This window comes from Nicotiana tabacum, chromosome 6, assembly GCF_000715075.1.
Source record: "Nicotiana tabacum cultivar K326 chromosome 6, ASM71507v2, whole genome shotgun sequence".
Classification (NCBI taxonomy): domain Eukaryota; kingdom Viridiplantae; phylum Streptophyta; class Magnoliopsida; order Solanales; family Solanaceae; genus Nicotiana; species Nicotiana tabacum.
The window spans coordinates 78,936,320-78,951,532 of record NC_134085.1 but is presented as its reverse complement, the minus strand read 5'-3'; the positions used below and the strand labels follow the sequence as shown (position 1 = coordinate 78,951,532).

Below are 15,213 nucleotides of genomic sequence, written 5' to 3'. Positions count from 1 at the left end.
CCAGACAAGCAACTCCGAAGCAAATGGAGCGCACCAACATCTTCCGCTGAGCTGATAGCCTACTTGGAGGGCTCTCGACCTGTCTATCGGGACCTGCGGGCATGAAACGCAGCGTCCCCAAGCAAAAAAGGACGTCAGTACGAATAATGTACTGAGTATGTAAGACACATAAATAAGTACATAACAGACATAGAGGAAACATAGAGTAAATGACTCCACCTGTAAGTCTGAATAATTTTGTAAATCATGAAATAATTATAGTATCATGCATATGCATATGAATGCCATGTCGTGCATAGGTACATGTTTCATAACATCATCAGCCTCTGAGGGCATCCCATCATATCATATCGGCCACTCTGGCCAAAATCATATATATATATATATATATATATATATCCCATATACATATATTTATATATATACGCATATATAACGTCATCTGGTCATGGGTCAATGTACATGAATGCAATGCATAAAAAGTACGTTAATAAAATCTTTCTCTTATACCCATGAACAGATGATAAAATATTATAACACACGGAAATTCAAGAACATAGATATCTCTAATACTTCTATGAATAGAGTCATTTATGGAGTTTGTGCATTTGCACGTTTCGTTCGTATCATGGATCATGCCAAAAGAAAGAAGCGATGGCCTTAACATACGTGTAGTAGGAAGAACTCCGTATAATATTCCGTTGAAAACCTTCGTGGATTGAACTTAGAACCCAAAAATCGGATTAAGCTTCTGCGCTTTGAAATTTGAACGAAATTGCTTCTGATGGATCTTTTGTTTTGAAACAAAATGCTTCTGCTCTAACGTTTTTATTTATGAAAAAATTAGCTTCCAACCTTTCAAAGTAAGAATGGAATCCTTCTTGCTTTCTTTTTGAAACCAGTAACGTTACTTTGTGTTCAAGACTTGTATATGAATTGTTTTGGATAATCACTCACTTTGGTCATTTGATTCTAAGTACATCATAGATAGCCACCCAGGAGGCATAATTGCTTAGTCGCCTCATGTGGAAAGCTAGTGTTGCCACATGTCTTTGGAGCATAATTAATTAAGTTTTATCCACTTATTAGTTAACTGGGTAATGTCTTGTTACCCGATAATTAATGCAAAATTGAGAATTATTCCCACTTACTTGAAATATTACTCACTTTTCACATACCTTATACACCATACTATTATAGTCATGTGGTACCTTGTATGGTACTAGTCCATAAATACCGAGTATTTTAGCTCGAGCCATATTTTATCCCAACATGCCAAACTTGGACGAAAATTCATTTTCCTTGACTTGCTCCCCCTTTCACCTTTACTAATCACTTGTGAAATAGCATAATCTTATAATCTCCAAATAATCTTTTACTTGGACATTGATGTCAATTACCTTACAACAAATTCAACGTACAATACTTCAGGGTGCAACTTCATCATAACTTAATACTGCGAAGCATGACATCACCGTAATGTAATACTGTTGGGTTCAACACTGTCGTAACTTAATACTGCTCAGCATAACATCACCGTAATGTAATACTGTTAGGTGCAATATTGTCGTAACTTAATACTGCGAAGCGTAACATCATCGTAATGTAATACTGCAAGGCGTAACATCATCGTAATATATTACTGCAGAGCATAACATTGACGTAATACTGCGGGGCGAAACAGGTTTAAAAGTAGGTTTAGAAATAACAAAGCCTTGACGCGGTCAAAATGAGCGGTTAGATAAAGCCAGCTAGCATAGTTCGAAAGAATATGTCCAGTAAATTATTATAGTTGCTCGAGAAAGAATTACGACACCTAAAGTGCTCACAATCAGTAGAGAATACATAGGCAAAATTGTTGGGAACATAGCAGGAAGGATTCCAACACTTGGGGAAATCACAACTCTAGACCTCCTTAGTTTTGTCTCAAATTTCATCATTATTAGTTGATAATTTTACTGCTTTATAGTAGTGTTAGTTAATTAGTTAGAAATAAATATTATAATCTCTATAATTAGTAAATTATTTGGACTTGAGGTTCTTAGCAATATTGAACAACTGCAGCTAAGCCTTAGTTCTCTATGGGATCGACTCCGGACTTTTAGACCGGATTATATTTGCAGCGACCGCTTATCCTTTTTAGGACTAGAGTTGGGCATGATCAGAACCCTAAACTCGGAGGGAAGCGATTTTGAAAAGAGATTTTCATACCAAACTGTTAGGTAAGTGATTTTGATCAATTTTCAACTATATTTTATGATTATATCTTAGATTTAACATCAAATTTATGAAAATCAAAGAGTAAAATTGGGGATTTTTGTCACAATTTTGAAAAATAAAAATTTGAGTTTTAGAGTCGATTTTGACTCGGATTTAAAAACAAAATATATATAAGGACTCGTGGAGTTATGGATAGTCGAAGTCTATCCTTGGACCCGAATTTTTAACAGATGGGTCTTGGGGTTGACTTTTATTATCTTTTTGAAAAATGTGTAAAGATCAAAGCTTTATCTATTGTAATTGGTTTCCCTTATATTTTTTGATGATATTAAGTCACTTTTGGTTAAGTTTGAGCCATATGAAGGCGAATTTTAAGGGAAAACCTATTTTGATGGCTGATTTGGCCTAGTTGAGGTAAGTATCTTGTCTAACTTTGTGTGAGAAAAATTACCCCTTACAATTTGGGTTGTTTGGACTAATTGTACTATGTGAAGGACGTGTACACAAGATGACGAGTTTGTACATGGACTATATGTGGTATTTTGACCGGTTTAGACCTTTAGACTTCTTCCATACATTTACTGTTACATCTTTTATGTTAAATTTACTCTCACATGCTCTAATTGATGTTGTTAGCATTTGTTATACTTGTTACTATTGTAGTTGGTCTTATATGCTTAGTTGAAGTTGTTACCTTCCTTATTGTCTTGTTACCCCTTTTATTATTGAGATACTCTTACTTGAAGTTGTTATTTCGTGGAATATCTTCTTGATTGAGTTATTGGTGTTGAAGTTGTGGAAGTCACTAGCACATTGAGGTTGAAGTTGATAATTGTTGAGATATCTTTCCTTGTTGAGCACTCCTCATTTATTTTGTTGTTATTGAGATTCGTGTACACATTGTGACTAAGCCGTGAGCTATATATTGTGATAACATCGATATTGTTGATGTTGGCAAGTGTTGTGGATTATGGTCACATGTGGTGCGAGTTGATTATTGTGTTGTGATATTGATATGCATACGGTGGTATAAGGATAGGGATGCAGTGATATAAGGTGAAAATTTAAACGTGTGTTACTAGTAAAGGAATTACTTGAAGCCACGCGATGAGACAAGGGGGTTAAAACGTGTGTAGTTATTTTCGGAAAAATATTTTTAAAAATAAATACACGGACCACGCGGTGATATAAGGAAATATTGTGATTATGACTTGTGAAATGTGATTTCGAGGCGGTACTTCGGTTGTAATTCTTATTGTAAATTTCACGTTGGAACGACTTGTTGATTTGAACAATTATTGTTCTTCGTCCAATCATTTATTTGTATTTTGATTGTGTTTGGGTATTCGTTGTTATGTTGGTGTTGGAACGATTGTGGCTTCTCATGTGAGTTATGGATTCTGCGTGATTTGTTGCATTGCATTAACATACCAACCTGTGCCTCCGTTAATACTTGGTAAACGATTGTCAATGTGAATTTAATTGCGTGGAGTCATTATCTCACATTATGTTGAGTTTTTAGTAACGTAACGGTTTAAATAAAAGAATTATTAATATACTTTATTTTATGTGTCTCTTAAGATAGAACTCGTTATCTCACTCGATGCTTTACATTTTAAATGGTTATCGCACTTTTATTTTAGTTGGGTTCTCAAACTATACTCATTGCCCTATTTGATATTTACTTTACTTAAAATTATTATCACATCTTAACTGATGATTTGCTTTGTTTAAACATGATTTATTTACTCAATTTTTGTTGATTTCTAAACAAAACTCATCTAATACTCTATTTTTTATAAATTGTACTTTATTTTGATTTCTACATAAACTCATTGTCTTATTTGACACATTACCTTATTCAAGATTGTTATTATGCTTTATGGTGTTTAAATATATTTCTCAATTATTTTAATTGATATTTGGCACGGTTGCAATATACATGGTAGCATGTGGGCTTGTCGTGCGAAGGTGATTATTATTGTGGGCATGAGGTGCCATACATGTAAGATTTGGAAATTGTGGCCTATGATTTGTGATTATGAGGTGTGGTGCCTCGAGGTAATTCTTGTTGTAAGTCCATGCCTTGGGAACGATTTGATTATTTGGCTTGTCATTTGTTTTTCCTTATTTGAGTTCATTCATATGTAATGATCCGACCGATCGTTTTGAGAATTTGCACTTCGATCGATTGTTTAAGGGCATGAGTAGCTCTGTATGATGTATTATGACTTATGTGAATCGTCAGTTTTGATTTTCAGGTTATTTGGAATTGATTTGGAGGAATGATTCTCAGCTAGAAGCTTTAAATTTGAAAGGTTTGATCAAGTTTTGACTTTGTAGTATTTGACCTCGGATTGGATTTTTGATGGGTCCGTTGGCTCCGTTGGGTGATTTTGGACTTAGGAGCGCGTCTGGATCGTGATTTGGAGGTCCATAACAGGATTTGGCTAGAAATGGCGAAAGCTGAAATTTTGAAAAGTTTGACCGGGAGTGGAATTTTTGATATCGGGGTCGGATTTCAATTCCGGAAGTTGGAGCAGGTCCGTAAAGTCAAATGTGATTGTGTGCAAAATTTGAGGACATTCGGACGTGATTTGATAGGTTTCGGCATCGGTTGTGGAAGTTTGAGGTTTCAAGTTCATTGATTTCGAATTGAGGTGCGGTTCATCGTTTCGATGTTGTTATGTGTGATTTGAGGCCTTGAGTAGGTCCGTGTTATGTTATGGGACTTGTTGGTATGTTTGGACGTGATCCCGAGGGGCTCGGGCGTGTTTCAGATTGATTTCGGGCTATTTTTCCTTCATTTTGCACTGTTGTGTTCTGCTGGTATCTAGTGTTGCGTTTCCTCATCGTGTTCACGTGATATGTCGCGAACGCATAGTGTATTCTTATGGCAGCAGCAAGTTGTTCTTTGCGATCGCGAAGTATGTCTCGCGTTCGCATAGTGTTGGGACAAGAATTTTTCGCGTTCGCGTATGGGTTGTTGCGTTCGCGTAGAGACGAGCTAGGATCTAGGCTGGAGGACCTTTCTTCATCTCGTTCACGAGTCTTGGGTCGTGTTTGCGTAGTTTTGTCCGCGATGTGTATCGCATTCGCGAGGCTTGATCCGCGAACGCGTAGAGCATTTTGGTGGATGATATTTTTGTTCATCGCGAACGCGATGGTGTTCCCACGTTCGCGAAAGAGGATGTCTGGGCAGAAGTATAAAATACTCTATTTCGAGGGTTTGGCCATTTTAACATTTTTGGAGCTATAGAGCTCGGATTGAGGCATTCTTGAAGCAATTTTTACCATATGAATTTGAGTAAGTATTCTCTACTCGGTTATGGTCATATGAGTTTGATACTATAGCACGTGAGTTGTCCGTGCAGCACGTGAGTTGTCTGTGCGGATCCATATATTGATGTTATAGCACGTGAGTGTTCCATGTAGTACGTGAGTTGTCTGTGTGGATTATAGAGCTTGGGCTGTAGGAGCCCCTCCGAAGTCTGCTCACCCCTAGTGAGCGTAGTCGACTATGTATGTGTTTATGGATCGGGTTGCACGTCACAACGAGTATTGTACAGTGCTGAGTGATTGAGTGTACTGAGTATTGAGCACGGTAAGAGATAATGCGAGACAGTGAGGTTGAGTACTTAGAGAGTGTGAGTACATGAGTTCATCACTGAGAGGCATTTCATTTGATATACATACTTGAGACATATGCATAGAGATGCATTTCCTTTGCTGCCCGGTTTTGGTGACATTCATGGTTTTACTTTCCTCATGCCTTCTGAAAATGAAACATTTACCTATAAAAAGTTTTTGGGAAAAATTACACTTTTCAAACTTAGTCATATGTTTGATGATTTTGGTAAAGGATTTGAGTTTTCACTGATATACTTGAAAAGCGGAACTGTTTTTTGGAAAATTGTGAAAAAGCTGAACATTTTATCTCTGAGCTACTTCTTTATTTACTTGCTTTACATTGTTATGAACTGTTATTGGTTATTGGTATTGGACCCGACCTATGTTCCAGCTCGTCACTACTTTCAACATAAGGTTAGGTTTGTTACTTATTAAGTACATGGGGTAGGTTGTACTCATACTACACTTTTTGCACAGTGAGTGCAGATTTTGGATGCCGATATTGCTGTGCATGGCGGGAGCTGGATTTGAAGGAGTACCTGCGTCCTTATTGTAGCTGTCTCTTGTTCATGGTAGCCTTGGTTTTATAAAACTCTATTTATGTACTTTTCAAACATAAGATGTATTTTCTTCGTATCAGTTTTGTAAACTCTATTCTTAGAAACTCATGATTTGTACTACCAGTCCTTGGGAAATGTATAAGAATCAGATAATTCCTTTGTTTAATTTTTTTATTATGTTAATTGGAAATGGATAATTATTAATTGGCTTACCTAGCGGGTTGGGTTGGGTGCCATAACGACTAGTGGATTTCGGGTCATGATAGATCGGTATCAGAGCTCTAGGTTCATAGGTTCTACATATCATGAGCAAGTGTCTAGTAGAGTCTTGCAGATTGGTATGATGACGTCCACACTTATCTTCGAGAGACTATAGGGCATTTAGGATATACTTCTCATCTTTCTTTCCTTATCGTGTGACATTGATTCAGCTTGAAGCGTAATTATTTGAATTCCTTCCACGCATTCGTATGTGCACATGAGCACTCGGTATCAGTTGTGCATCGATGGATTGTGATTCCATGGATGAGGTGCGAGATGTGATTTCTATGTGTTGATGATGGGCCAATCTGGAGGACTTGAGGCTAGGTTTTGACGGTAGCTTGAGCACAGAGGTGTTGATTGTGTGAGCACGTGCTTTTGGATTTATATGTCCGGTAGTGTCCTTATTGGTGGAATTTGTGGTAGGATGGCTGTGTAATGAGTATGATGTGATTGGGGGAAGTGTTCGGATGGTTTGAATGTGACGAAAGGAGTTTGATTGAGATGTAAATTGGTGCTTGATTTCTGTCTTGATTTGACGTATAATCTCGAGTTATGGGTGTGTTGAAGGACCCTTCATGTCGTTTAATTGTGGAGTGAAGTAGATTTTTCATGTCTTGTTGATGAGTTCAGAATCAGGAAGACTAAGTATTTGCGTGGTAGTTGTGACTGTGGATGGGTATAGAAAGATGTTAGTTTGAGGCTAAGCAAGTGGGTTATCTTTTGCGGGGTGTCCTGAGGTTGTGTGACCCCTATGTTGTTGTATTGAGAGTTCTCTTTTACCAGTGGATTATATGTGCTACGATTTTGAGTTTGCATTACTTATAAGAGTTGGCTTGACTATTACAAGGGTGAATGTGAGATTTGCAGATGATTTGAGATGCTAGATAGCTTGTGCTACATGAGCTTATAGAAGTTTTAGTTGAATTTCAGTGAGGGATTTTGGCAGCAACAAAGTATGGGTATTGTAAGTTATCAAATGCTTTAATTCCTAGCTTTGAGCCAAGTGGGGGAGTCTGCTATCGACGGGTTGATTGTGCGATTATGTGCTATATTGGTTTCGATTTGAGATATACTGGTGAATTAGTTATGACCTATCGAAGTTGAGATTGAGGATGACTCGAGTAAGGGAGTTTCTGGATACGAGTTGCATTATACTCTATGGGTATATGGAAATCATGGAATGATTGAGTGGCTATTCGTGAAGGATGCAGTGTTCATGGAATAGAAATTTGCTTGGTTGCTTAGAGGTGTGAATTACTTCTTAGGGCATTAGGGTGCAAAAGGAGCACAAGCCGCTCGGTTCATTTGGGTGGTGCTATTGAGATTCGAGTAGAGTGGGTGACTCTCGAGAATGGTTCTAATGAACTCAAGATTTATATGTGGCAATTGAGAATGTTGCGGATTTGTATATGGCTAGAAGTCGAGAGTTACATTGGATAGTGTCGAGACTTGCAGTATTTCTATATGATTATGGATTCTACATTCAGTATCAGGAAGGTAAAAATGAACAACCTTAAATTGACAGAAGGTCTCGTCATAGTGGGTATCTCAGTTGTGGTACTTTTAGGGTGCTTAAGAGAGCATTCAGCAGCTTATGAGCCTTAGGGCGGTGTGGTTTGATCCTAGGGTCTCGTGTGGTGAGTCTTGGGTTGAGGATTGTGGTATTTTGGAGAAGAGAAGTATCAATTTGAAGGTAATTCAGAAGGAACTCGGAGAAATAGGACAACTTGGTAGTAGGTTAGATCAGCATGGTAATGGATATGATCAGTTCTTTGGCTGCATGTGATGTGGTGGATTTCTACAGGTGTTTCGTGGCAATACTCTTAGGTTTTTGGTGACCTGCGTAGCTGGGTTGAGTTAGAGGGATTCAGTCCTGACGGTTTGGTTTTGTGTAAATGAGATTCGAAGAGTTCTTGATGGTTTCTACCTCGGTTAGAGATATATATTTCCTACTGGCATAAGGAGCATGTGATGTATAGTGATTTTCTCCGAATGAAATCAAATGGAAAGATCTTGGCTAATTGAGTATGTAGTTGCTTGTGACTCGGAGTGGATTATGAAGTCCTCGTATTTTTCACAGGATGGCATGGTATATGCGATATGTTGTGTAGGATCGAGATTGATATGTGCAAGGTCACAGTTCAATTTTGAAAGGAAGGTTATGAGTCCTTAAGCAGCATGGACAGTTTCAGATGACTATGTAAATAATATTACTATTTAGTATGGCTTGATGAGAGTATACATTTCAGAAGGGGCAATATGCCTTGATTTACGGATACTTCATTGGTATTACAGCACTTCCCTGGTTGATCTATTGTTGATATTCAAATTTTACTATGTGGCACGGAAGAATTATAGAAGTATTCCTCATAGGAAAATCGTGTAGGAGAGATGTGTTAGGTATTCGGGTGATGGAGTTGGAATCAGATATGATGATTCGTGTGTTCTATGGATTTGAAGACTAGGAGTTTTCAAGAGTAGGTTGTTTCGTAGTTGTGAACTGTGAAAATGCAGCCAAGGTTTGTCAGAGGATAGTATGTGTTATGATTCAGTCGTTGTGGACTTTCGGAGGGTTATTTCTCTGTTTGTGGGTGACAAGAGTTGATTTGGGGGTCCATTAGTAGGCCAAATTTGGATGTGTATTCGGTACCGAGCAGGATTGGTTGGCTCCATATTGCTATTGTTGAGGGATATGCCATTTGGTTGGAGTTGATTTTATTCGTATCAGACATATTCTGCGTTACTCTTTCATGCTGTGAGGGGTTGTGATTCGTTGGTTATATGCACACATGGAATGGTTCCATTTGGGCTTTATAGCGGAATTTGAGCGAGATGAGTATTTGGGTGTCGCATGATTGGTCGCACATTGGTTATGTTCCTTCAGGCTTGTGGGGCATTGCGTCATTTTGCTTCTTCGTGGTTATGGTAATTCACTTTGGGAACTTGATGTCAAATCGCGCATGATTATTGATTTTGAGCAGGGTGGCTCGAGGTATATAATATGGACCAGCGTTTGGATGGGCCTGCGCATTGTAGCAGAGTTATATTGTGGTATTATCCTTTGTGATAGATTTGTGTGTTTTGGTTTTGTGGTGTGTGATGGGTTCTTAGCATTGTGTTGAGGTGGTACCCGTTGAACTTGCGGGACGGTTCTCTGATATCCGATGAAAGGAAGGTTATATGCGATATGCTTTTTGATATCCGATTCATAGTTCTAGATGTTATTTATTTATTTTTATCACACGAGCGAGTTAGCATAATGTTTATGTGCATGCATGAGTGTTTGATTTAGAGCCCTGAGGGCTCGGGGGAGTTTTGGATGTGTTCCAGAGAGTTTTTGGCAAGGTTTAGCTGATTCTGGTGCTCTGTTCTTGCATTTGCGATCTCCGTACTTTTGAGTTCCTTCTCGCTTTTGCAATGTCGAGATGGGAACAAGGGGGTTCGCATTTGCAAATAATTCCATCGCATTTGCGATAGCACCTGGGCAGGAGAAGTTCCGCATTTGTGAAATTCATGTCGCTTATGCGAAGATTCCATTACTCGCATTTGCGGGTCAGTATTTCCTTTTGCAATTTTGGTTCCGAATTTGTGAGGATTGCAATTGCAAACAACAGGTCGCAAATGTGACATCTGCAGCTTGTTTATAGTTGAGTATTTCGGGACTTAACTTTATTTTATCATATTTTGAACCTGATGATAGGCTATAATTGCGTATTTTAGTCGCTTATTACACTCTAATTTACTGCACTTTAATTAAATTTGAGCTTTAATCGCTAGTGTTTTGCACCAACTGTGTCTTTTATGCTTTGTAGGAGTGATTCCGAGCTATATAGATGTTATGGAATGAATTCAAGTGATTTAGAGCTTTGAAGTCTGAGTAAAAGTCCAAGGAATTAAGCCGGGATCGTGTTCGGGGGTCAAATTTGATAGTTAAAAACGAACGAAGATTCGAGTAGGCATATTACGCACTGTCTAGTAAAATGGACATAACTTTTTTCTCCGAACTCCATTTGGGCTATATAATATATAGTTGGAAAGCTAACTCAAAGGGATACAACTTTCATGTTTCACGTTTTTCCAAATTCCAAATGGAACATGGTAACAAACGCGGTCGAATCCGCGACCGTGGACCTGGAAGCGGACTGATGCAGTGCACTGTGAAAATACTGCGCCCGAACCATGCCCAAACCGCGACCGCGTGCGTCCATGCCTGAAAAATTGTCCTTTTTCACGTAGGAGAAGGTATAATTGTTAGGGCCTGACCCTACTTGGTATATATACATGGAAAAATGGTATTTTGAGGAGGTTGGACACACTTTTGACACAGATTCGACCTAAGGAGGCAGAGACACAATAGGAGCAAGGCGGGAATACCTTCCTCTTCCTATTTTTTTTCATTGTTCGTTATGACTTTTAGTATTGTAGTTTTACATATTATTATGAATAGCTAATTTGTTATCTAGAATTTTGATAGAACCTTTTGTAGGATAAATTCTTGTTATGTTTTTATATAATTGAGCCGTTGGATTTCTCTACTTGTTCAACTACGTGTTTATTGTTGTTGATTGAATGGTCATCGATTGACTGTGCCTATTTATTATGTGTTTCTTGAGAAAGGATACATATTTAGGTGGTTGTTGAACAACATCACTCCTAACGTATGTGAGAAATCAATACAACGGGTTTTGTCACGACCCAAACCGATGGGCCGCAATGGGCACCCAATACCTTACTCAACCGAGTACCAACGTGATGTATCTTTCTTATTACAACATCATGTACACGTGATATACGGGCCCAATAGACCAACATTATCATTTATAAACTCAAAACATAGGCCGACAAGGCCGTACAATCTTTCACGTACACGACATATGTCTACAAGCCTCTAAGTGTACATAAATGTCATAAAGGTCGGGACAGAGTCCCGCCATACCAAACAATACACATCTAAATCTTACTAACCAGACAAGCAACTCCGAAGCAAATGGAGCGCACCAACATCTTCCGCTGAGCTGATAGCCTACTTGGAGGGCTCTCGACCTGTCTATCGGGACCTGCGGGCATGAAACGCAGCGTCCCCAAGCAAAAAAGGACGTCAGTACGAATAATGTACTGAGTATGTAAGACACATAAATAAGTACATAACAGACATAGAGGAAACATAGAGTAAATGACTCCACCTGTAAGTCTGAATAATTTTGTAAATCATGAAATAATTATAGTATCATGCATATGCATATGAATGTCATGTCGTGCATAGGTACATGTTTCATAACATCATCAGCCTCTGAGGGCATCCCATCATATCATATCGGCCACTCTGGCCAAAATCATATATATATATATATATATATATCCCATATACATATATTTATATATATACGCATATATAACGTCATCTGGTCATGGGTCAATGTACATGAATGCAATGCATAAAAAGTACGTTAATAAAATCTTTCTCTTATACCCATGAACAGATGATAAAATATTATAACACACGGAAATTCAAGAACATAGATATCTCTAATACTTCTATGAATAGAGTCATTTATGGAGTTTGTGCATTTGCACGTTTCGTTCGTATCATGGATCATGCCAAAAGAAAGAAGCGATGGCCTTAACATACGTGTAGTAGGAAGAACTCCGTATAATATTCCGTTGAAAACCTTCGTGGATTGAACTTAGAACCCAAAAATCGGATTAAGCTTCTGCGCTTTGAAATTTGAACGAAATTGCTTCTGATGGATCTTTTGTTTTGAAACAAAATGCTTCTGCTCTAACGTTTTTATTTATGAAAAAATTAGCTTCCAACCTTTCAAAATAAGAATGGAATCCTTCTTGCTTTCTTTTTGAAACCAGTAACGTTACTTTGTGTTCAAGACTTGTATATGAATTGTTTTGGATAATCACTCACTTTGGTCATTTGATTCTAAGTACATCATAGATAGCCACCCAGGAGGCATAATTGCTTAGTCGCCTCATGTGGAAAGCTAGTGTTGCCACATGTCTTTGGAGCATAATTAATTAAGTTTTATCCACTTATTAGTTAACTGGGTAATGTCTTGTTACCCGATAATTAATGCAAAATTGAGAATTATTCCCACTTACTTGAAATATTACTCACTTTTCACATACCTTATACACCATACTATTATAGTCATGTGGTACCTTGTATGGTACTAGTCCATAAATACCGAGTATTTTAGCTCGAGCCATATTTTATCCCAACATGCCAAACTTGGACGAAAATTCATTTTCCTTGACTTGCTCCCCCTTTCACCTTTACTAATCACTTGTGAAATAGCATAATCTTATAATCTCCAAATAATCTTTTACTTGGACATTGATGTCAATTACCTTACAACAAATTCAACGTACAATACTTCAGGGTGCAACTTCATCATAACTTAATACTGCGAAGCATGACATCACCGTAATGTAATACTGTTGGGTTCAACACTGTCGTAACTTAATACTGCTCAGCATAACATCACCGTAATGTAATACTGTTAGGTGCAATATTGTCGTAACTTAATACTGCGAAGCGTAACATCATCGTAATGTAATACTGCAAGGCGTAACATCATCGTAATATATTACTGCAGAGCATAACATTGACGTAATACTGCGGGGCGAAACAGGTTTAAAAGTAGGTTTAGAAATAACAAAGCCTTGACGCGGTCAAAATGAGCGGTTAGATAAAGCCAGCTAGCATAGTTCGAAAGAATATGTCCAGTAAATTATTATAGTTGCTCGAGAAAGAATTACGACACCTAAAGTGCTCACAATCAGTAGAGAATACATAGGCAAAATTGTTGGGAACATAGCAGGAAGGATTCCAACACTTGGGGAAATCACAACTCTAGACCTCCTTAGTTTTGTCTCAAATTTCATCATTATTAGTTGATAATTTTACTGCTTTATAGTAGTGTTAGTTAATTAGTTAGAAATAAATATTATAATCTCTATAATTAGTAAATTATTTGGACTTGAGGTTCTTAGCAATATTGAACAACTGCAGCTAAGCCTTAGTTCTCTATGGGATCGACTCCGGACTTTTAGACCGGATTATATTTGCAGCGACCGCTTATCCTTTTTAGGACTAGAGTTGGGCATGATCAGAACCCTAAACTCGGAGGGAAACGATTTTGAAAAGAGATTTTCATACCAAACTGTTAGGTAAGTGATTTTGATCAATTTTCAACTATATTTTATGATTATATCTTAGATTTAACATCAAATTTATGAAAATCAAAGAGTAAAATTGGGGATTTTTGTCACAATTTTGAAAAATAAAAATTTGAGTTTTAGAGTCGATTTTGACTCGGATTTAAAAACAAAATATATATAAGGACTCGTGGAGTTATGGATAGTCGAAGTCTATCCTTGGACCCGAATTTTTAACAGATGGGTCTTGGGGTTGACTTTTATTATCTTTTTGAAAAATGTGTAAAGATCAAAGCTTTATCTATTGTAATTGGTTTCCCTTATATTTTTTGATGATATTAAGTCACTTTTGGTTAAGTTTGAGCCATATGAAGGCGAATTTTAAGGGAAAACCTATTTTGATGGCTGATTTGGCCTAGTTGAGGTAAGTATCTTGTCTAACTTTGTGTGAGAAAAATTACCCCTTACAATTTGGGTTGTTTGGACTAATTGTACTATGTGAAGGACGTGTACACAAGATGACGAGTTTGTACATGGACTATATGTGGTATTTTGACCGGTTTAGACCTTTAGACTTCTTCCATACATTTACTGTTACATCTTTTATGTTAAATTTACTCTCACATGCTCTAATTGATGTTGTTAGCATTTGTTATACTTGTTACTATTGTAGTTGGTCTTATATGCTTAGTTGAAGTTGTTACCTTCCTTATTGTCTTGTTACCCCTTTTATTATTGAGATACTCTTACTTGAAGTTGTTATTTCGTGGAATATCTTCTTGATTGAGTTATTGGTGTTGAAGTTGTGGAAGTCACTAGCACATTGAGGTTGAAGTTGATAATTGTTGAGATATCTTTCCTTGTTGAGCACTCCTCATTTATTTTGTTGTTATTGAGATTCGTGTACACATTGTGACTAAGCCGTGAGCTATATATTGTGATAACATCGATATTGTTGATGTTGGCAAGTGTTGTGGATTATGGTCACATGTGGTGCGAGTTGATTATTGTGTTGTGATATTGATATGCATACGGTGGTATAAGGATAGGGATGCAGTGATATAAGGTGAAAATTTAAACGTGTGTTACTAGTAAAGGAATTACTTGAAGCCACGCGATGAGACAAGGGGGTTAAAACGTGTGTAGTTATTTTCGGAAAAATATTTTTAAAAATAAATACACGGACCACGCGGTGATATAAGGAAATATTGTGATTATGACTTGTGAAATGTGATTTCGAGGCGGTACTTCGGTTGTAATTCTTATTGTAAATTTCACGTTGGAACGACTTGTTGATTTGAACAATTATTGTTCTTCGTCCAATCATTTATTTGTATTTTGATTGTGTTTGGGTATTCGTTGTTATGTT

At 37.4% G+C, this 15,213-nt stretch overlaps 1 protein-coding gene across 7 annotated transcripts in view; it reads right to left on the bottom strand.

Moving 5' to 3' along the window:
* LOC107828618 (uncharacterized) overlaps positions 1 to 15,213 on the bottom strand; it is a 227,982-nt gene that overhangs the window by 181,200 nt on the left and 31,569 nt on the right. For all 7 annotated transcript variants that reach the window (XR_012710430.1, XR_012710432.1, XR_012710434.1 and 4 more), the window contains exons 2-3: positions 11,640 to 11,731; positions 2 to 93 (exon numbers count right to left, since the gene is read on the bottom strand). The gene's annotated coding sequence lies outside the window, so the exon portion shown is untranslated. The remainder of the gene's footprint in view (position 1; positions 94 to 11,639; positions 11,732 to 15,213) is intronic.